Source organism: Zonotrichia albicollis, chromosome Z (assembly GCF_047830755.1).
Source record: "Zonotrichia albicollis isolate bZonAlb1 chromosome Z, bZonAlb1.hap1, whole genome shotgun sequence".
Classification (NCBI taxonomy): domain Eukaryota; kingdom Metazoa; phylum Chordata; class Aves; order Passeriformes; family Passerellidae; genus Zonotrichia; species Zonotrichia albicollis.
The window spans coordinates 38423087-38446207 of record NC_133860.1 but is presented as its reverse complement, the minus strand read 5'-3'; the positions used below and the strand labels follow the sequence as shown (position 1 = coordinate 38446207).

Genomic DNA, 23121 nt, shown 5'->3' with positions numbered 1-23121 from the left:
GTGTTTGATCCCGTTGTTTCATAATGCTATGACTTCAGTTTTACAAGTTCCTGGAGGGAACAGCAAAAGTATTTGTATTTATTTGGTCTGAGTTTTAAATGAATTTTGCTGTGGTGCCTTAAATGAAGCTTCTTTCAGAAGTGTTGGTCTCTCAGATCAATATAGTCTAATCTGTCCATGAATTGTGACCTGGTATCCTGAGCCATGCAAGACCCATGAAGCACCAGCCTGTAACAGCTTTTCATCTCAGTGAATCTAGCAGCTCTTACCATGCCTTCCAAAGGACTCAGCAGCCAGCCAGCCCACCTATTTGTGGGCTGCCTTGCTGACACTTCAGTCAGTGGGTAATTCACTGTCTTGTCATGACATTAGTGTTTTCTTCAGGTGAAGCATTACAGATCATCATCTCCTTTTTTTGGTGCAAGGAATCATTGCCAAAATCCCATGAGTATATTTTCATTGACAATGTCTGGAAACCCACTTTTTTCCAGCTCTTTTGAATGGTTATTTAACAAAACAAAGTGATTTTATCCTTCTGTGTGTAGCATTTTTACATCTAATGTGGTGTTACCTTGTCACAAGAGCAAAGTGTAGCAGGACTTGTCACATGCATCTCTTTGGGAACATTAAGAACAAAAAGCCCTTGGATCCTAAACCATAAAACTTCTGTCCATGCAAGTAGACTACTAGAAACAGATTAACCTTCCAGGTATCAAATGACAGCAGGTGTCAGGTACACATGAGAACTTGTTCTTCTTCCTAATGCTCCATTTTCCAGCTCTGCAACCTAAAAGGAAAAGAAGGAAAGAACAATATTTTACTGCAAGTGGGAAAGAGATGTTTGGAAAGATTAAAGGATGTCCTGCCTCTAAGTTCTGATTATGCCACTAAGCACACATTCACACAGGAGCTGCTGTTGCAATCTCTCTAGAAAATATGCTACAGCTGTAGCAGAGAGCCTTAAAGCACCAAACACTGATCACACAATACAAGTGAAAAATGGAACAGAGAAATTAAAGCTCTCTACTGAATAGAATTAGCTTATAACAAGAGAAGCAGTTGAAACTTAGTCATGCTTGAATGTTTCCCATTTCTTCTTAGCACTTGCAGCTCATTTTTTAATTGTGCTTTTGTGGAGAGAGGTATTGGAATTGTCCAAGGTTTTGGAATTATCCTTGCTTTATCCTGAAAGCATTTGTCTGATCCTTTCTTGACACAGCCTGTAACCTTGCTCTGGACGCACTGAGATGAAATGATCTGCTAATTTCATGTCTGAAGTCAGAAGAGATACTATCTTCTCATTTCCCTGCATAAAAATTTCTCTCTAATATAAACATCTTTGAATTCTGCTTTTGTGTCCTCAAAATTGGGATGTGAAGGTCCATATGGGCGTGCATGATCTCTGTAGAGACTGAAAACCAGAATACTAGAGTTGCTTGATACTACATAAAATTTTAATAAGAGATTGAGTCACATAAAGCTTTTCACTGCCTTCCCCTTTTGTTCTTAATATGTGTTCCAGACGTGTCTGTGAATCTAGCTTGTCAGTGTATGTAGGTACAATCTGATTCATGTTGACATCTTGTAAAGATCAGGGAGGTGTTTTTCAGGCAGCTGCAAGGGCAATTCTCAGGGAGTGGGAAGAAACAATGTATTGTGCCCCCCTAAGTAAACTTTTAAAGGATGCTTTGTTTGTGCAGCATGTCCAAAACATCAAATCCCAGCGCCACTAAGAAGCAGAGCCAAGAGAGGGTTAAGGAAGTCAGTGATGCCTGATGTTAACATCTTTCCTCTTTTTTCAGCTTTGTAAAAGATAAACGTTTCAGATTTCAATCTGAGTTTCCCAGCAGTGCTTTGGAAACACTGCAGTAGGCCTGCAAAAATCGCTAATGCTGGGCCAAGCTGAGATAATGCGTCTCAGCAGGAATGACATAATGTCCTAAAAGAAGACTATGATGTAATGCATATCTCACAAATCAGAGCCAATTTCCTTTAGAAAGCCTTGAAGACTAGCACTAATACTGCGGTATGCAAAACTTGGGGGGTTTAGATATTTTTTCCTTTTTATTTTTAAGAATGATTTTGTAAGGCTTACAGCACTCATGTAGTCTGTCTCAGTTACTAGAGAAGCTTCTCTTCTGTTCCACCCTTTCTTGCTATTCAGGTGCTTACTGAATGCCATTAAGCATTTCACCTTGGTTGAGGTGCCTGTGATGCATTAACATGAGCACGGTAATTTACAGCATTAACATGGCTGTTTATGCAGGTGAGGCATAAAGCGTATATAGCACATTACAGTAAATCCCGCTTAATGAAGGTGTTATGCAGGGATTTATTAAGCTCAGTAATGTCTCACATAAAAGTTAAGCAGTATTTCTGCAAAGCTCAGCTTTGGTTTCAGCCGGAGCAACTCCTCAGTCCTCGGTGGCATTGCACCTCTGGGTGAGCCGTTTTTGGACCCATGCAATTTATAAACAGTCACAGTTAGTTTTCCTGTCTTTTGTTAATAAACCTGATCCTGTGGTGCCTGAGCCAGTGAGACCAGAGTGCTGGGAGCTGCTGCAGGGCTTTCCAAGCAGAGCATCCCTGAGCAAGCCTGCTGGGGTTGTACACCTGCCTTGACCCAGCCTCTCACAAACTGGTGGGATGTCCTGGAGAGTCTCACTGTCCCATTTGGCCATGCACTGTTTGCAACAAGGAGACCATTATTATTGCCAGGCAGGCAGCTGCCTTTGGGGCCATGGCCCTGCACCCAGGAGCAGCTGCCACTGGCTGGCTCTGTTCTTTGGAGGCAGGACGAGCCAGGAGTTTGAGTCTGCAGCTAGGAGAAAGACCCTATAGTTCCTGGCACTGGTGGGAATGACAGCAGCTCATGTGGGAGAGGATGTGGGCTTGGCTACCTGTGTGGCCCCTGCAGTTGTAATGTGGCAATGCACACCCTTACTGTGCCTTCATCTTACTATTGTCATGTCACTGGAGCTGGACCTCCATGCCTCCAAAACACCTCAATTTCTCCAGAAGTAGCCCTGACCAGGGCTGTGCATCCAGTTCCTAGGATGGGACCAGAGACCAGGAACTTTTCAGAGTCCTGTCACAATTGGAACAGGAGTCACTGGCCCAGAACATGTCTTCCAGGAAAGAGAACTTTATTGCAGCCCCTTGCATCTACACATAGAGATATTTCCAAGGATGTATCCTGAGCATCAGAGTCACTTCAACAGTGTTTGCACTGGAAACCATAATCATTAAAAAATGAACCTTGAGGTAGTTCATGCACATCAGCCTCTGCCATGGCAGGCAGCTGTCAGCATGCATGCTCTCTGTGACAGAGAGCTGATCCGTGCTTATCAAAACATCTCATCTCAAGCAACTGAGCTATTAATATGTAACCTCTGCTGGCTCTTGTAAATTCGAGGTTTACATTTTTGCTTCTCTGTGTTAAGAAACATCAGGAGTGTCAGATTCGGAAGGCTTATGTTTACTTGCCTATGAGATGTGAGGTTGCTAACTGAGATTCAGCAGGCAAATAAACTTCCGACCTTGTTCTAAAAATTAATAAACCACCATCAGCACCTCAAAGGGAGAGGAAAGCTGGCATCTGCTCCTGTTAGTTCAAGCCTGGACCTGCTTTTCATTCAGAACAGCCTGAGTGCAGATGGAGACTGCGTATTTTATGTTACAGACTGCCTTCTTAAGAAGACTGACCCGTGACACATGGCATCATTAAACTGGGAATGATGCTGGACATGTACTGCAATCACACAAGTGAAAGGTGAGTTGCTGTCTCAGATTGTTTTGAAAACTCATTAGCATTAATAAATACCAAGCTGTGTTACATGCACCATTTCATTAAAAGAACGTAGCCAGAAGGAGTGCTTAATTATCTAGCTCTAACAAAAAGCTCTAGAGGCAGATGGGGAATGTATAATTATAGTGTTAATGTAGCCTGCTGGCCTGCTGGTGGACTGGCAAGATTGGGACCCAGCTCTCAAACCTGACCTCACCTCTGCTGTATGGGACTGCTGGCGCAAGTAATTTAACCCTCTTTCAGACTTGGGACCTCTCATACTTCCAGAAGCAAGTAATCAAAGCGCCTTGCAGACTAATTTATGTGTACAGACTGGAGCATTTTTAACCCATTTTGGCATTTCCAGCTTACGCTTGAGCTCGGCAACCAAGATTATACTGGCTAAGGAGGCACTGCAGGATCTATGACAACGGCAGTGAGTACCCAGCCCCATTGTGAAAATTGACTACTAAGTGAAGCATCTCACCTGATAGAGAAGCGCCTTGGGCTCATGAGAGATCTTTGGGAACTTTTAGTGGCATTGGTGCGGTACAAGGGGGAGGGTTGCCTCCTCTTGTGACCCTTGATGGAGGATAATCTCTGTCAGGCTAGCAGATGATGGAAAATAATAAATCCTGGGTGCAGTACAGCACTAGTTCAGTGAATGGCCCAGTCCTGGGTAGGTTAACTCTGAAAAGGCAGCACAGCAATATTCCTGGTGCCTCTGGTTCCAGGGCTTGCTTGGAGCTACCTGCAGTTTCTGTGTCAGTGGTTCAGAGATGTGCTGTGTGGCCTTGCTTTTCTGGCATGACTGTCTGGAGAAGAACTGGGGGCTCTGTCTGGCCATCCTGCTTTTCTACCTGAACACTTAATATGCTTCTAAAACTTCTCTTTTTTACCTCTCAAAGGCTGCCAATTATTGAATATCTTAACTCCTCTTGAGGGGTAGTAAGACCTGTAAGCATATATTCCTGCTTTAAAGGTACAGTGAAATTTACTTATTAAAAAGAACTGGTCTACTTGGAAATGTTCCACTGGATGAGAAATTGCCAAACCCATGACCAGAACAGCCTCTCCCTAGCTCAGCAAGGAGCTGAGTTAAAAAGCATTTGAGTGAGATATTTCCAGTTCTGAAGGGCAGAGAGAGCACTTCCCTGCTTCTGACCCTATCCCAGATTATGAAAACAATAGGTCTTACTGACAATAAAGGCAATACATTTAGAAGGAATTACAAAGGATATTGCTTTGCACTCTGAATAGAGAGACTGTAGTCTTCACTAATGCAAGCATTTAATGTCAGGCATGTGTGGATGGATTTTTGAAAACTATTGGTAATTTAATCATCATTGGCTACTCCATGTCATGCTAAATTAATGCAGCACTGGATTTCATTCTATACTGTTGCAGCTGACTACCTCAGGGGTACCTGTGTGGCTGTGGGGGAGAACTGCACCTGTGGCTATGTATATCCAGAATTGTTTTCTTCTTCTGTGTGTTTATTTATAATCTCTCCAGAGATATAAGGCCAAAGCAAATGGAGTAATATTGGAATAAAAATGGTCCAAAGTTATAAAAGGGTTCACTCCCTTTATATATATATATATATATATATATATATGTGTGTGTGTGTGTGTGTGTGTGTGTGTGTGTGTGTGTGTGTATGTATATTACCCTTTACATATAAAAGGGTAGATTCCCAAAAGGGAATCTATGTGTCAAGATCTTCCTTGTTTGTATACCCAGTATGGCATTGAACTTAGTAGGAAAACAGTTCCTGAATGTCTTGACAGGTGTCTCATTTTCTTGGCTGAGGTAGCAGTTGTGAAATGCATGGACTCCACACAACTGAGAGAGGAAGGAAAGTGATTCCTGTCAGTTTTGCCCCCAAGGAACTCAGAACATCCTCTACTATAATTCTGAAGGCACCTTAAGTGTTTCTTTCAGTTGCTTCCAGTGTAATGATTTGCAGCTGAAATCTCTACTCTGTTAGTTGTGCCCAAGTCTCCAGTTGACTTTGCTGTACCATGAGCTCAAACAGATTTTGTCCCTGCTGCTGGGAACATTGGAGGTTCCAGTTTAGACCATCCCACACTGTGCTTGGGTTTCCTCCCTCAGGACCTCTTAAATCTTGAGGTGGCCTTTAGAGCAAGGCAGCTGTGAAATAATAGATGGCAGAGGTATCCTCTTAGGAAGGTGAATGAGAGCTGGGGTGCAAGAGCAGGCAGTTCCCTGCCTCTTCACACACATGGCATGATGTGGACTGTGGCAAGGGGGTGATCTTGGGGTCTTGCTTTGACAGGAGATCCTTCCTACTTTTGAACTTCAGGGAGTCTGTCTGGCTCTTGTACACTGCCTGAGCACAACTTGCTGCAACCCACACACCTTCCTTTTGCAGAGAGTAAAGCCCCTCAGAGGCTGCCACAGAGAGTTCTGTGCCCTTGCGTGCAGAGCCTCTTTAAATTCAGCATGCTGCAGTGTGTCTCTCTGTTGCCATCACTGTCCTTGTGGCTTGCACTTTCCTGCAGCTGAGGCAAGAGTGATTCACTCAAGAACACTCTGTGCACCTAGAGCCCCTGCAGAGGGCTGCCTGCTGATCAGTCACCTATTCACTCTTGCAGGCCACTGGAGTGGTGGCTTCTGGCTGCTGGTGGAGCTACCTGAAAGCAGTGGAGACCTCCTGAGAATACCTGGGCATAGTTGAGAAAGGGTCTGGCCTCTCAATCCTCCGCTGTTTTGCAGTGTGACTCACCTACCCCCAGCTCTGTAGAAAAAAATAAATCACAGCTGCAGCTACAGATTATGCCGAGGGCAGCAGCACCAGCACTGAGCACAGCACAGCCTCCTGAGACACCCTGTGCTGGGCAGGCAGCATTCAGTGACAGAAACAGCTCAAGATGCCTTTGGGTGCCTCTTTAATTTCACAAAGCAAAACCTGTTCCCTGTCCTGCAGCAATGAAGTTACAAGCAATGTTGTCATTTCACATTTTTGGGTGCTTGGAGGAATTGAATGTACCCAAGCTGCAGTATTCTGCAGCACAGGCAGCTGCAGGTGAAGCAGAAGATGTGTCAGTCCTGGTGTAAAACAGCAAGGAGAAACACATGTTTCTGAGTTCCTGTCACAGACTGGAGCCTCTGAGGATATGATGACTCTCAGCAGCATGCCAATAATCAAGTAAATACTCTGGATGTCTTCAGCTGAGGGAAAGCTGTGTGTCTCAGTGCTCCTGTGTGCTGGCAAGGTCTCTGGCTGTAAGGGGTGGGTGGCTGTAGCAGCCAGCCCTTGAGTGGTGCCGCCAGTACAGGGGTGGTCAGACCTCCCCATCAAAAGCACTGCTTGGTGACCAGGTGCCCTGACACTCAATCGAAACATCCACTGCCTGCCCATTCCCCATCAGGCATGGTACCGCCAGTCCTGTGAAGCCCACATGAGATGAAAAGGCTGAAGTGTGGAATTCATAACCTCAGACAAAACTGGTGGCACCTCCTTTAAAAGGCCTGCACAATATTTCCCATTATAAGGGTCTGTTCCTGTATGCTTTTTGTCAAGTGCATCAGCCTACAGCTGATGTTTTCTTTAAATTTAATCCAGAACAATGCAGCTGTTACTGAAAGTGAATGGCAAGTACTTTTTTAAAATCAATATACAACTGGATATGTATACATATACGCAGAAAATCTGCAGGCAATCAGCACAGGGAATTTCACCTTGTCTATGCAAAGCTGCCCAAGCTGCAAGCCCTGTTTGCCCCATCTCAGTGGGGATCTGCTGGAGCTACAACTGGACCTAGCTTTCCCACAGCTCCAGCTGCAGTGAACCCACCATCAGCAAAGGTGTGGAGCATGGCCCAGCATATCCCATCCTCAATGCGCTCTCCCTCCCCACCATTCCTCTGATCCAGCGGATGCTGCTCCTGCCCTCGTTTCCTCTTTGGGCAAAGGTGCATGAAAAACTGTGCTGTAGTGCTTCCTCACTATTGAGTTTGTAAGTCCTTGGCTGGTCTGGCTGGACTTGCCTCGGTCCTTTGGAGACAGTGCACCTTCTCATCTAGGTAAATGTTGGCCTGTTTTTCATTTAAATATTAATTTGGGCTGTCACAATGCCGTGTGTAGTATTGCCACTCTCTGTGACGATTAGAGTGATTAGGAGTCTCAAAGTACACTTTAATCAGTCAGTTCAATACTGCTGAGATTTGCTGTCTACCCTCTCCCGTGCAGGAGCCAGTCTTTCGACGCGCTAACAAAATTGAAATGAATTCCTTCATCTTAGACAAGGATAATTAATCTTCAAACACTGTTTATCTTAGCCCAAAAATCCCCAGAATTCAGAACTAAATTAATTTAAAGTCTAAATCTGCTTTAACTAGTAATTGGTTAATCAACGGGCTCGATGTGTAATTATATTCTTTGTTCGTACTCCTTACAGGCTTGAAAAGACCATCTAATTCCTATGTTGCTTTCATTCCTATAATTAGCTCATTTGACATACAACGCTGTATGTTAGCGAACAAATTTTTCCTGGAATAATTTCCCTGAGATTGTTCCCTACAATGAATTTGGGTTTTTTGGATTTTTTTTTCTTTTAAAGTAACTTAAAAAAGCTTTAATATTATTTTTGTGTTATTTTGGACTTCTGTAACTCATTTAGATATTGTGCAGAGTTTTGTGGTTTGAATCTCTGCTGTCTGCCTGTAGATGAAGAAATCTATACTTAGTTTTAATTTCTCTTACTTACACATGATATAGCTTGAACAGTTAAGGGATTCTTGCTCCCTCTGAATATTGATACAATGTGGAAAATTCATGATATGGTCATTCTAACTGTCTTTCAAAAAAGACCAGCCACAGAATCTATTAGCTGGTATTATTCTTGTGGACAGGAATTATCATTGCTATTAGGAATTGACAGTCTGAGAATAAATCAGAGAAGGAAGCTGTGGTCTTTTTAATACAGAGTTGTGGTCCTTCTTTACTTAGTGGATTCTGTTATAATCCCATTGTGGCCAGTGGTCTGGTCAATGGTGTTCATATTTCTGTTCATAGAAATTCCACCAGCTTCGTGAGTGCTTTTATACCAGTATGTATTAATATCCTCTCTTCAATAATCTTCTTGCCAAAACTTATTAAAGCCCAGCATTTAACTCTATTTAAATTATTTATTCTACTTAAACTCTGTTTACTGTCTGCATACCTAAATGTATTCCATCTTTCATTCTAGTTAATACCACATAGATTGTAGCTCCAAGAAAAAAATCAAACCCTTGTCCTTCTGATGAATGAGATGCAAGAGAGTTTGACTGCCAGCACATTAGTGATATGAGTTCTTAGAGGATAGGGCAATATCAGCTTTAGAAGTGTTTGGGCCCAAACTTCCGGATATGTGTGGATTCATCCTGCCATTTTGCACTGCCCTTAAAAGTGGAGAATTTGGGTCATCTGCAAAGCATTTAGAGCCGGTGGTCTTTTCTTTTACCTAGACAGGAACTTTAGCATCAGAGGGGAAAAATTAAAAGGGGGCAATGTAGAAAAACTTTAGATGAACTGCACTGGATGTGATGGGGGGGCAGGAGGGGCAGGGAGGGTGACAGGGGAGCTTTTTCTCTTGTTAATAACCAGACAGCTCTAACACACACATTTGTCCTCAGAAGTGTGGGGCATATCAGATGACTGGGGCTCTGAGAAAGACATGGAGGGCAGTGAGTAGCCTGGAGCAGCAATCCCCACTGTATGGGTTAAGAGATGCTGCCGAAGTAACCAGTGGCTCCCCCATCATGATGTGATGTCCAGTTGAGCTGGTGAACCAGCAAGATGTTCCTTGATGAAAATTCAAATTCTCTTTAACATCAGACTGAGAAATGAGCAGTGAGCTGCAGCCTGGAGGTTGTTATTCCAGGTGTACCCCACTGCCCAAACCCACCTCTGGTGGGTCAGGGATTAAGTCACCTTCCTCTAGGAGAAGGACAAGATCAGGCATATCAAAGGTGCTGTCAGAAAGAGTTCTTCCCTTCAGGAAGTAGTATTTTTAAAGATCTTTACCCAATAAAAATTTCCCTTGAGATAGATTTCCAAAGATAATATCAAAGCATGGAATAAATCACTAAAACTATTGCAGCCACCATGCAGCCCAAGAGGCTTCCCTCCTTCTCTACCAGACCCATTGAATCCTTTTCTGACCATCTGCTATTGTCTCATGATTTTTGCTAAACAGACAGTGCTTGTTTACACTCACTGCTCTGTTTCTCCTTGCTCCTGGACTCTGGTATTTGTTAGAGTCTAGATTTCTTTCACTTACTCATCTTTGCTGAAAACCATAACCATCAGAGAATTTCTCACCTCCTTCCCTAAAGAGGTGGTACTTCTGCCCTAGGGCTGAGATTGACCCAAGTCCCTGGAAATAGCTTTTCTGGGCTTGCTGTGAGCCACCCCTTTAATCTTTCTCCCAAGCAGTGTCACAACTAGGAGCTCAGAGTTTTAAGTAGAGAAGCAAGTCTGTCTTTCCTTGAGGTCTCCTTTGTGGCCAAAAGGTAGATACTACAACATGGCAGATAGAGCTCCTTCCTGTATGCAAAATTGTGTGTCAACCTCTTCTTGTCCCATTTCACCGCATGTAGCACTGTCTATGAAATCACAGTGCTGTAAATATGTATTTCCTTTTATTGCTAGCTTCTGAGCCTCTATGAGTCACATTCTCATACTTTTTGTAATAAACACAGGGATAAAAACCATTCTTGAAATGTTCTTGAAAAGACTAAACAAAGCAAAACCCAAATGACTATTGCAATTCTCTTGTAATTTCCTGCTTTGGTAGAGAGACTCCAAGAACATAAAGCATAGGAAAATGTGCTAAGATTCTGGAAGCTGGAGATGGCAAAGAAATTATGTTTTTCTTGGGTTTCGTAAGCATAGAGCAGTCCCATTCAAGCCATTAGGAACTCAGGAGGGAGAAACATTTTGAAATTTCTGTGTTGTTTCTATAAGAAAACACCTGAAAGAAACTTGGTCTGAAACCTTAATAATTTCATTTTTTTAAAGAAGATGTCACTAGCACATTTCTAAGGGTGAATATCTTTTATTCTGGCACCTAAACAAGTTGCTAAGAAAACCAGTAGTGTCTTCATATTTATACAGCACATAATATTGCAAAATATTTCACTTAATCTTTGTGGAAAGGAAAAGGTGCCTCTCTTCCCTTTTCATTTTGAAGAAAGGTGATCACTTGACTCAAGAACCTTCCAGTTTGAAAAATTGTGTCCAGAGTTCCTCTAGTTTTGGCCTTCCAGAAGACTGGAATTCCTTTATCTAGTTTTCACTCTGTGCCTTCATAGGTAGCCATAGAGCAGTTGAGAAAGACTTAATTTTTATTTAAAACTTCTAGGCACTGCGGAGCTGCAAGCTTCACTTGGTTTGTTGTGATGTAAAAGGCAGTGAAAAGGAGAAAAGAGTTAACACAACCTCCCATTATGGGAAGTTATACTTACAGGACAAGAGTGTTCAAATATCCTTGGTCTGTGTAGGACACTATATGTCATAGAAAGGTACATTTTGGAGACTTAATCCCATTCCCATGCAATTAATAGAGCAAGGAGAGCTGAAACAGGACAGATGGATGTAAAATGAAGCCTCTCAGTGAGAGACAGGGTGAAGGAAACTCTTGATATTCCATTAGTGCTCTACCAGATACCATGGTCCTTTACTCTGCTGTGCCCTAAACAACTCATATTTTAATTACAGAATTAAAATATTTCTGTAATGCCCAAGGAAGGCTTGAATTACCCAGAGTTTCTCAAGGTCTCAGTGCATCCTTACCAACATGGGGATACTAACATTAAAACTCCTGGGAAAAGGCTGTCTTTCCAGGGCTCCCTGCATTGGGCAGGAAGGTGCTTTGAGAACAACCTTCCCTTTGCTTCTCACTGTTTCTCTTCCTCTGTCCCACCTAGTCACAGCTGGGAAGCTACAAGCTCTCACTATGGGCAGCACCACAGCAGCTTTAGACACGTTTGTGAATCTCAGAGTGTAGTTTTCTGTCATCTCTCAACTCCTGCTACTCAGAAGTCAGTCCTCTCTCCCCAAAACAGCTGCAGCATCTCCTGATGAGCCAGCTCTTGACTTCAGTTTGAAATCCTCTTCCTTGTTTAATTCTTCTCCCCACTGCATGGTAACTCTTTGAGAGGTTGGGCCCTGCTGTGCCCTCTCAGTATGACTCATGCAGGCACCTCCACTGCCCCTGCCTTTGGGAGCCCTCTCCTTTACAGGTCTGGCTTTGAGAGGCTCATACCAGGCAAGACTGGGGTTTTACCTTTGGAGTGACTGCAGAGAATATGTTTCTGCAGGACCTCTGCAAATTAATGGTGTCCTTATAGTAGGCAAAAAACCTGCAGGAAAATTTGGATACAAAATAGTAAATTTAATCCTGAGTAAGAATCACCCTAGATTTCTATTTCTAACAGCTACAGAGTGTCTATAAGACCATACTCCTTGAGGATCCTTACATTTATGGTGTGGCTGAAATATCTTAGGCTTTGGGCGTTTGTTGGCCTCTGCACAGCTATCGTCCTCAGAACTGCAGAGATGTTTCAGCTTAATTATACAAACATACTCTGCAAAGTGTGTTTTTTTTTCTTTCAAGTTCAGCCTCATCATAGGTCTAAATCCACAGATAGAAGTAAGTACATTACAATGGCAATGACTGATAGCTGAAGAATTTTTGTGTTCACAGTGTTCCCTAATGTAGGCCATTTTTCATCATCTAGAGTTGCCTGATAATGATGTCATTTCCATTGCTTGAATGTTGATGGAGCAGCCACATATCATGGAGTTAAAATGACTGTTTATGGGGCAGCTAAATTGTGTTGTTATCAGTTTAAGGCAGTGTTTGCTTTGCTTCTGGGGACAAAATGACAGTTGGACTTTCCTAAAACTCATCAAACAGGGATGAGAGTGTCAAGAATATAAATCTGCACTGTAGTCAAGCTGGGGAGAAAAGAGGGCAGAGAAGAAAAAAGAGAGCTATTTTTTGTGTGAAGATGTGATGACCATGAGATAAAAATGACAAAGTTGTACTTGTCAGAAAATAAGTCACATTGCTGATCACTGGATAGCTTTGATGTAATATTCCACAATCATTTAACTGAGATTTCTTGGCAAGATTAATGGTAAAGATTTTAAAACATGCATGAAGAAGAGCTTTCTTCTAATATCCAGCTGTCAGACAGTCCTTATCTGGGGCTTATGTTGACTGATTATGATTTGGAATGATCTAGAACATGACCTTTAAATAAAAAAGAAAATTATGCAGATTTGGAAGTGAACCATCAAGCTTTTGTGTCTTTTCATAAACATTTCAAGACACTCTGATGATTGTATATACATATGTATGACATATGCATATGTGTCTTTGCAGACTTATTCCCACTAACCTGAAAAATCATCAAGAAACCTCAACAAATTTCTCTGTCTTCTCTATCACAAAACCCAGTGAATTAAGTCTAATACATAATTTTCAACATACAGGACTCACACTGGAATGAGTTGTTTATGAGATACTGTGTGGTTGTAAGCAGTGCACATATTTTGAGTGAATGCTGACCAGTTTGCTTGGAAAAAGAAGTGCTAGTTTCCAGTGTATTACGTTGAATAAATTGTTATACATACTTTGGAATGGATGGTGAGCATAAATCTCTCTTTGGATATTTCAACAAACATTTGCTGCATATTTTAAACTAGTTTAGTGATGCCAATTATGCCATTTCTTCTGTAGTATTCACTGCCTACCTTGTGTTTTCACAGGGGACTTCAGCAATGAAGGCAGGTATGGGTTGTGCTGGCCAGCCACAGTGCCTGCTAGACTGCAGCCAGCTGGAGACACCTTTTTGTCCCAAAGCCTCTCTTCTGCAGCTGAACACTGAAGAAAGGCACTGAAGACAGGAATTTGCAGGTGTGCCCTCCATTAATTCCCTCCAAAACTGAAGGAGGTTTACAGCTTGACTGTATTTTTTTGCTTTATCAGCCACTGAAAATGGACTCAGATTATGGAAAGCATCTGTGAGATGTGACATTTTCTAAGACCACCTCAACCTGAGCAAAGTGATGAGGACAGGTAGAAGGTGTTATTCACTTCCATATTGTATTGCCTTGCACAGCACAGCCACACAGGACTGGCTGAAGTGAATGACACATAGGAGTCACAGCATGCCTGCAAATTGATGGGACCAACTGGAAAGGGTCCTGCCCTTAATCTGCCCTGACCAGCACTGCATTCTCCCCTCCATATTTTGATTAAAAGATTTTTATACCCTTCTTCAATTCAGAAGGGATTCATGGAGCTTGCTAGGGACCTGGGTGAAGTTCTGAATAACTACATTAGTCCCCTAATTGAAAGTCATAGCCAGGTGAGAAGGAGGAAACAGAAGACAAACAAGGGTGCTCTGTGAGAAGCTGGCTTGGTTCTCCAAGAAGGAGAAACAAGGGTGGCCTCCTTCCCTGTGGAGTGGAGCTTCAGATGCCTCCAAGCCCCTGGTTGAGGTGATTTAGATAGCAGAGACACCTCTGAAGGGTGACCATGCCTCATCTGTCACACCTGTGTTTGAAAATCTGTCCATAAAACCATTGCAAAAAAAAGAAAAAAATTCTAAATCAATCTAGAGATGTTCCTCTATGTCTAAAACAGAGGGGACAATCAAAGAGGAATGTGATGGCATTAAACATACAAAATTAATTTGCACTTAATTGCAAAGGAAAATCAATATGGCAATGTCCAACGAGGTGGCCAGTGGTTTATTTCCCTTTTCACTCCTAATTTTATTTATTTGGGCTCCTGAAGGGCTAAGAAATGATGCAGGGTGACTGTGCCTCTTCCCTAGCTTGTTTCACACACCAGTGCTGCAGCCTGCCTATGCTGAACTCTCTGAACTCTGTAGCATGAGGTGATGTTCCACAAGATGTTCAACTTAAAGAACTAAGTTTTGTTTTCATGTGAAATTCTGCTCCTTGCTGCTCACATTTTTTTCAGTTATCAGTTAAGAAAGGGAAGAGAAAATGAAGAGTAGCAGAAACATTTCCCCATTTTTTCCCCAAGAAGAAAAGTTAGGAGTAATGAAAGCAGATTTCCCCCCGACTTTTAAAACTATTGTTTCTCTCTTCAGGCACAGTGGTTTGGGGGTACCAGTTTTCTTTCCTACTCATTATAAATCCTTAAATTTTTAAAAGGTTGCATTTATAAAAAAAAGGATTTGTCACTCCAGCAAAATTTTTAGGGTAATGTTTTCAAAACAGACAAAAGTATATTGATTTTCTCTTCCTTCTCCTGGATCTTTTACAGATTTATCTTTTTTTACATTTTGATCTCATTTGAGCTAAGTATAAAGAAGTTGCAGAAGAGGGCTAATAAGACTTCAAGGTTTGTACCTGAATGGGAAGCATAGAAGTGGGAGATAGTGCAAGAGCTTGATTTTCAAATGGTAATTCAAAGGAAATGGAGGTGGAGCCCTGGCACCTCCATATTATCCTGGAAGTAGATCTAGGACACATGTAAATACAGTGCAATCCAGATCCAAATGGCTGAACTTGATAAATTCTGACATGGATAAGGCTGTTCATGCCACTCACTCTCAAGAGTAGCATAAATCATACTGTCGAGCCTTGGAACTGTGTCAAAGAATCTGACTTGAAAAATTAAGTAATGTTCAAAAATTTAAAATGGAAACTTGGTTTTTGAAGTTAAATATCTAAAACCCAGAATCATAATGTATGCAGTCTGGGAAAACTTGAAAACAAGAGTGAACATCTCTTTACAGCAATATCGTCAGTTTAATTTGGAATATTGTAAATTATGTTGTCGTAACAACGGTATCATGAGTTTTAATGGCACAAGAAAGCATGATAACACAGATTTATATCAAAATCTATTATAGCAGAGAGTCTTGTAACAAGACGAGAATGTATTTCTGTCATACTCAAAATGTCAGCTCAGTCACAGGGAAGACTGATGAAGAAAAATAATTAGATGCAGAGATTTCATTTATCTTTCTTTTCCAGAATAGGAACTTTTGATAATCTCCCTTTAGGTTTCAATGCTTAAACCCCAAATTTCTAACTGCCACTGTAACACAAAGGAGATGCACCTCTGCTTGCATATTTTTCTCTTCGTTTTTTAACTGACTGCTGGAAACCATTAAAGTTTCACCAGTAAAGCAAAATCCTTTTGCTCTTATTTTATTGTAGAGAAAGCTGAAAAATACCTGTGTCATAAAATGGTACCACATTTTCCTGCTTAGTTCTGGTCTGGACATGGAAAGAAATCCTCTCACCCTCAGCCCTACAGATGAGAGGTTTTGTTTGAGGGTCTCTCTTGGTCCAGCTCCTCTGACCCTGCAATCTTGTAGTGCACCAGTGTGAGCAGCTAACACCACTGCCAAGACCTATATCCAAATTCCTAGGGATTTTAAGGAACTTCAGAGCAGCCTTCAGAGGTACTAATCTGTTATTAGCACTAGTTGCAGTCACCAAAGAAATTTAAAAGTTCCAAACTCCATATTATCATCTTATTTCATAAAACTCTGGCAAAATTTTGATGCATAAATGAAAAGGTTGTTGAGTATTCCTAAAGAGACTTTTAGACTTTACATTCAGACACTGCTCTTTTTTAGTCAGCCTATAATTGTTATTGGCAAATTACCCCTAAAATTATATTAAAATTGAAAACGGAACAGCTGTAGCTTATGTTCTGTTCTCTAGTGGGGAAAAAAGGACAAAAATTAACAATTTTGCCTTCCTTCAATTTGATTATTTCAGAGCATGGGGCAAATAGTAATTCTCTTCAACTTGAATATCAGAAGTAAGTTGCTTTGGGTGGCAAAAAACCCATAAACCCACACCCCAAACCCTAAATGAAATGGCCTTAATCCAAACCCAACCTATTGCAACTAGCTGGATTTACATTGTCCAACTATCCATGTGCATTTTTTTCTTTCCAAAAGTGGCTATACACAATCTCTTGATTGTTATTGAATGCCCCATTCCCAATGACAGAAATCTTCTGTCTTTTCTAAAGAGATGCTTTGCCGCTATATCCTGAAGAACCCTCATGATTCCTGCACAGGCACCAGAATTGCACAGACTCTCTACTACTGAGGTGCCCTAGGTAGGTAAAAATGCCCATCCCCTCATTTTTCAGTGATTCACAACTTTGGGGGTGGTGGTGCTGAAAATCAAGGTACAATCATGTCAGACATTTTAACATTGCTAATGAGCTCATAGCATGGAAAATGCTTATTTCTGTCTCCTGTCCAGCTTCTCCCATTTACACTGTACCCATATGCAGGTCCATCAAGCATGGGGTATGAGGCAGGGAGAATGCTGTCTATAATTTAAAGTCCAGGTACAGTGGTGGAGTTTCAGAGTGATAGAAAATGAGCTTCCACTCATCAATGTCTTCCTGCTGTTCAGAGATTAAACATGCACAAAACCAGTAGGAGGTTGTTAAGTTCCTGTTAGCAACTACTGTACAGAAAAAGAAAATCCTGACATGAATTGTGCAGTCTGTCAAACATCACACAACCCTGACATCCCTCCTCTGTGCTAAATTCAAACATCTACAGCTGTGAGATGCAGAAGCTGCAGTGTTAACTGCAGCTCAGGAGTCAAAAAGGTAGAACTCCGCATTACTCTCAAGGCAGCCACATGGCACAGATGTAATGCGTTGCAATATTCCCTTTTTGTATCGTCCAGTTCAGTGTGCCTACTATAACAGTTCTGTGAGAGTTTTCCCCTCATCTGTATGTGTTATTCGAAATTAGGCTGAAGATTTTTCATCTTTATAGCCACAAATGTGCCAGTGAAGAGCAACATTCTTTCTGTGTCATCAAAAGGAGTAACTTCTCCTCCTGTAGAGTTTTTTCTAATTCTGTGCAGCATCATAGGAAGAAGATACAAGAAGATGCCTAGGGTAATTTCTTGAAAACTGTTAGGTTCTTTTGTCTTCTGCTTACAACATAAATCAAAACATCTTAAATTAGATAGAGCCTCCTGCCTGGTCGTGCTTAGTGTAGTCAACAATAACAGAAGCAGAGAACTTGAACTGGCAAGTGCAAACAAGCTCTATTTAATCTAACCTGGTTTGAAAGAAAGAAAAACCCTCTTTGTTCAGAAAGAGACTGATAAGATAAAATTACAGGGTAGCCAGGAAGGTTCTCTTATGCTACAGCCAAAGACCATAAGGGTCAAAATGTGCAAAGAGAGAATCAGAAAGAAATTGTGTAGTTGACAAAGGAGGAGAAAGAGAGATGTGCAGTACTTTGAAGCAGACAGAGCTGAGCTCAAATTTAACGCGGCTCAAGAACAGCATCTTAAATTAACCATTCCTGAAGGTCTCTGTGTGCAGCAAGAGATTTTCTGTTGATGCTAGTACAAAACACATACGTTTCCTCTGTGCAGCATACAATGAGGAAATACTCATTTTCATAAGCACAGCAGGAGCCTGAACTTATGATCTTCCCATGTAGGATGTGTGAGCTTGGATAATTGGCATTGCCAGGGAAGGTCATGAAAGCACAATTACTCTGTATTGTACCTAGGGATTTAAGAGTCCTATTAATTCCAAGCTATAATATAGTAATAATACAAAATGCGTTTAAAGACAACAGAGCTAGAAATTTTATTTTTCTTTTTGCTGATGGAAGGCTTCAACAGACAACAGCTATGTGAATGTGGGACCTGAAGTTACTTTCAAAACTTCTGTGTAAGCTGGGTTTGCAGTTCCTGTTAAATTTATGAAAATGCTCTTTTGTATAGTAGTTTCTACTTCTGAGTTTTTTATAATCCATATATATAACAGTAGATTTAATACAATTGCCTAGTATTATTGTAAATTTCTAAAAAAACTCATTTGGTTGCACAGTTGCTTCTGCCAAATGGAAAACTTTGGTGTGTACCTGGCTGTTAATACTGAAGGTAGCAGGATAAAACATACAGGTATGTTATTAGGGATGGCTTCTAAATCCCTTCAAATGATAATCTAAATGCACAAGAACTGCAGAAGAATGAACTAGTAAGGAATTTAAGACACACAGCAAAGCATCTGACTAAGATTTAGAGTAGAATGTTTTGAAACTCAGCTAACTTAATTCAATATATATTCTGGTTTCATTTTTGTACAGCAACAGACGTATGTGAAAATGCTGCCGTTTATTTACCACTTAAGGTTATGCTTATTTGGTGTGGAGGGAAATATTATGACTAACATACAAAATAGTGCAATCCATACACTGTAAAGTGTATTAAAAGAGCTTTATCTGAGTGTTTCATCCACTTGATTTCTTCAGTGGCCCCTATTTTGACCAAGAGATGTCTTGAGGTCCAGTAGCTATAGTGGAAACAGCCTTTCTTTGTGAACATGACTATTCACTTTAAGGAAGGTACTCTGCTAAAAATGCAACCTTGCCAAATGTAGTAAAAATCAGTGTCCCTTCAAATTCTGCTGGGAGATAGAAGAAATCTCTTTAAAAGTGGTGATAAGTTTCCCAGTACAGCCTGTTTGGTCAATCGGGTTTATTTTGTTTGGGAATTTAAAGAACCTCAATGGACTCTTAGCTTTCTTTTCTCATACAAATAGTTAAAAGCCAGTGGAATGTGGAGTCGTGACTGAATGGATTCATGACTGAATACTTTTGGAAACCTCACTCCAGCAACATAACTGCAAATGTTTTTTTTTCTTTCAGAAGCTGAACAATGATAGTGGTGAAACCATCTATGAAGCCATCTATGACAGGCAGGTTGCCTGGAAAGACACTGTGAATTCACCTCTGATCCGCACCAGTAAAACCTCCTGTTAAATGGAGAAAGTCAAGGCTGGTGCTTGTCTTCTTTCATTGCCTTCTCAGGATGTTCAGCTTGTGATGACTGCAACAAAAGCAGACATCTGACATGTCTACTGGCCTCAGGGCAGTGGAGTGGCATGACAGAGCTGCCAGTCCTGTGGCTTTGATTGGCTTCCCCCTTTCAACCTCCTCAATTTCTATTTAGAAGTTGCATGAGATTTTTTAAACAAGTGCCTAAATTAACTGGCACAAATCATCTTGCCCAGCTGAATACCCAAGTGAAATACTTTATTTTTACATATCCAAGACATTTAAATGCTATTTGACGACCTGGGTAGAGCAAAGACTGAATAGTCAGGATGCACAATTTTCTTCATTTAGTTTACTCTTTACCAGGTAGCCCAGGCTGATGGTGACTGACACTCCTTGGCTCTTTGTGACAGTTTATGTTTATGCAGCAGCAGATCTTAAGTGAGTACTAGTATCAAAACAGTCAATCAATATTGGCAGTAAGTGGTGGCTTTACTGCAAATCCTTCAAGCAGAAAGATTAAAACTAGGGGAATGCATTGAACTGCTTAGCCCTTATCTCCTAAATGCACAGCATGACTTGAAGGCTGGGCCATGATGGCAGCCTGGAGTTTAGTGGGTGATAGCAGTAGCTGCATTCCAGAAGCTCATTCCTCCTGGCTGGGCTGTGTGGGACTCAATGGCCTTACCCAGGGCAGGGCAGGACTGCAACCGGGAGCAGGGCAGCATGCCCAGCTCTGATGGCACACCAGCAGTGAGCAAGGACAACTTCATCAAAAAAGGCAGTGACATTTATAAGGAAGAAGAGAAAAAATATTACAATTTCTCGTACCTGGACAGTAAAAGTGCAGATGGCAGTGACATTTAAGGGAAGATGTGCATGAACTATGTCTTTCAAAACCTGATAGTCATTTGTAGATGTAGACAGGTCTGTCAGAGCAGCTAAACCTTGAAACTATTTTAATACTACTTGTGATTAAACTGCTATGCCAGGCAAAAGCTAGAAGAGAAAAAGATGCTTTCTTAGAAAGGGGCTGGTAGTAGCACATGACCTTGGACAGTTTATTAAGTAAGAATCAAGTAAAAAGGTGCCTGGACAAAGGAAACCCCTAAAGCTTATGACTATTGGAATTAATATGGTAAGACCTCAGGCAAAGACAGCAGATGACAATTAGTTCAGACTTAATGGGCAGTGTTTGCAGATGTACAATACATCTTGGAAAACACTGCATTACTTGTTCAGGTTTCTGAAAAATGTAGAAGTCAATAATAAAATACAAATTGTTATAAAGACAGGTAATGAAAAGCTGTAAGTTAGAGGACATGTTAGGTCAGTTTATAATCACAGAGATGCTCTCAGTTTCTGTCATGCATGTTGTTTGCACTGTTGGTTTCTATGGCATTGGTTCCCAAGAAGATTGAAGAAACTAATGTTTGAGTAAAACAATATAAGATTTTTAAAACATTCCTTGAAGTAATAAACAAACAAGTGATGCTGTGAGCAGCCTGACTTTATCCTGTTGTACTATTGTGAAAGATATGTGTAAAAAAACCCCCTATAAAAGCTATAGCAATGATGACAACATGAATCACAAGACAATTTGTGAATCTACCACATTTTTCTACCATAAATTAATTTACTTATCTTTTGAACACACATATTTTTAACCACACAATAGAGGTTCCAATGTAGTACTATAATATTACAGTACAATATCACAATATGATATCTTGTACAGATTGTGCTCAACAGGGTTTGAATTTGGGGTGAAATAAGGGGGGTGGAGGAGAGAGGAAATTCCAGCATGTGTTACAAAGTGTACAGGCAAGTTATTCTGAGGAAGTACCTCAAATATCTTTGACCCACAGCAAACAAAAAAGAAACAAACAATCCAATCCTAAAAAAACTATTTTGCATTTCACAATTTGACAGCATTGTGGCTACAGTTTCCACTTGTGCTATGTCCTGTGATTTGTTCAGGGAAACCATTTCTCTTCCAGAAAATATTAGCAGGAAGATGTTCTTCCACTTTCATGGGAAAGTGAGATATTAGTTCTGGCTTATTAAACTATTTCAGCAAAGGGCTTCCTAGCATCACAGAGATGTGAAATGTCAAACATCTACATACTATATTCCATCCTTATGCTAATGCCTAACTATTCCCTATACTATGCAAAATGTGTTGTAACCCAGGGCCTGACATACTATCAATTAAATATCTTTTTCTGATATTCAGGGTCTGTTTATTTCTTCTCTATCTTCTTGAACATAAAATTGTCCCTCCTGGGTGAAGCCCCCTTGCCCAGCTCAACTCTCAGATCATTAGCACATGCTTACCCTTAAAAAGCAATAATCTTAAACTGATGAGAACACCAAATTCACCTGGAAATGCAAATGAAAATGCACTCTGTTGATTGAATGAAAGCATGGGGAGAAATGTGTGTGCCTGCCACGGGGACAAGTGACAGGTTCAGAGCCAGGGATGGAGCCAGGGACAGAGCATCCCCAACTTTCTCCAACAGGACAGAAACACCAGTGTGCACTTGTTACAAGTTCAAGTAAACCACAAATATGTCAATAGCCTCATTATAAAAGTAATTACTTTGTCTGGGGGAAATAATTCTTTTAAATGTTAATTTCATTGGAAAAATACATAAATATCCTTTGGGTCAAGACAGATGTAATTACTTTCTTGACCAATGAACCAAAAAACTGGTATATCCTGTACTCCTATTTGAAGTCTAATATACTTAGAAAGTTGGCTTATTCCCCAGTGTATCTTCCCAACCATTTCCCTGTGATCAGCGTTTCTTTCTTTATTCAGTTGTCCTTTACGGTCTGTGTCTGAAGAGAGATGAAATAGCAGCACAATGGATCTTCTGATATTCTGGTGAATATCAGGCAAACAAGGCTCTCAGAAATTTCAGTTTTGAAGAAACTTTCAATTAAAAAAATTGAATTCAAACTGTTGCAGTTTGAAAAGGTGTAACTGATGTGTCTAAGAGCTGAAATAATTTCTCTGTCAGCCTTATTTGATATTGATTGACTAATGTACAACTTGGAGCGTAAAATTTATTTTACTAATTAGTGAAAATGGTAACTAAACTGAGAAGGTTTAAAACATGTCAACATATTGCTCTCTTGTCTCAGAAAATTAAGTCTTTAGAAGATGAGATATCTTGAACAGAGCTTTGTTGTGATTTCTTTTCTTTTTTTGAAGATCTAACTCTTTCATGGTCTGACAATCAGGAGGGACAGGCACATTTCATATCTCCTGGTATGAGGATTCCTGAATTAATACCAGCGCTTCTATAAAGTTCCTGAGTTGATTCTATTTTACTGAAATATTAAAAAGGGCTTTGCACTTCCTTCTTGCAGGTAGGCAGAGCCAGGGGAGATTCAATGCTGTTAGGGTGGATCAAGAGAGAAAAAGGGCCCTGCCCTTTTGGGTCCAGCTGAGGCCTGGGAATAGCTGTTTCACCAGGTGAAGGA

At 40.9% G+C, this 23121-nt stretch overlaps 1 long non-coding RNA gene across 2 annotated transcripts; it reads left to right on the top strand.

Annotated features, from left to right (window-relative positions):
• The first annotated feature begins 1271 nt into the window (after positions 1–1271).
• On the top strand, positions 1272–21858 carry LOC106629662 (uncharacterized). Of its 2 annotated transcripts, XR_003381501.2 has the most exons (4): positions 1272–3772; positions 13574–13721; positions 16836–16925; positions 19501–21858. It is a non-coding gene; the product is annotated as an uncharacterized LOC106629662 (long non-coding RNA). The 2 variants fall into 2 exon arrangements; XR_001333046.3 differs by lacking the exon at positions 16836–16925 and having other exon boundaries at positions 1278–3772.
• The last annotated feature ends 1263 nt before the right edge of the window (positions 21859–23121 follow it).